This window comes from Trachymyrmex septentrionalis, unplaced genomic scaffold (assembly GCF_001594115.1).
Source record: "Trachymyrmex septentrionalis isolate Tsep2-gDNA-1 unplaced genomic scaffold, Tsep1.0 scaffold29, whole genome shotgun sequence".
Lineage (NCBI taxonomy): Eukaryota > Metazoa > Arthropoda > Insecta > Hymenoptera > Formicidae > Trachymyrmex > Trachymyrmex septentrionalis.
In genome coordinates, this window is record NW_017305451.1 from 2,673,954 (window position 1) to 2,674,841 (window position 888).

Consider the following 888-nt stretch of genomic DNA (forward strand, 5'->3'; position numbering starts at 1 on the left):
GTTAAAAAATTTGGAACATTAATTTTTGCAGATATAACACATATAATAATATGTGATTATATAAAAATGCACATTACATTTGAATCATTAATAGAAAGATAATAGTAAATAATGTAATAGAAATATAATAGTAAATAATGTAAATGATATAGTATACTTTTTCTCTAAAAGTATTTATATATACATTAGATTTTGATATGAATTTATGAAAAATATATCATAACTGCTTTCTTTTTAGAAAACACAGAAAACACAAGTATTGTTCTAATTTTATTTATTGAATGCCAAGAAGTAGAACGATATTCGTGTCAACTGTGCCTTTTAAAAGGAAAACAACCTTTATCACCATATATTTATCAATATATGTAATATTATATAATTATCATAATATTACATAATATTGTATAATTATTACATCTAATGCTACATAATATGTATAACATGTTCTTATATACATACCTATATATATGTATGTATGTATATATACAGGCATGTATATACACATGCATGTGTACACACATTACACCAAGTAAATGACTACAAAGTAAATGGAGGAAGTTAACGTACGCGCAGTTATGGTCGGCGAATGTGCAACACCGTGATTTCCGTCTCTCCTTGTCACAAAAATTGGAAGCCGCCATGTGCGACGCAACATTAAAGTCTAAACCAGCGTATTATCCTTGTACCTACCTACGTGTGCTTTTTCACGGTTGATCAACGGTGAGAGCTCGTAATGCTAAACGAACGATTTACAATATCAGGCAAAAAGTTTCCGTATTTTCACACCACGTCGTTTAATATGCATCCACAAATTGAATTAATCGCTCTTCATGTATGCTGATTACGTACGTTTGCGTTATTTCGTCGCGCCCCATTAGACTGTATGCA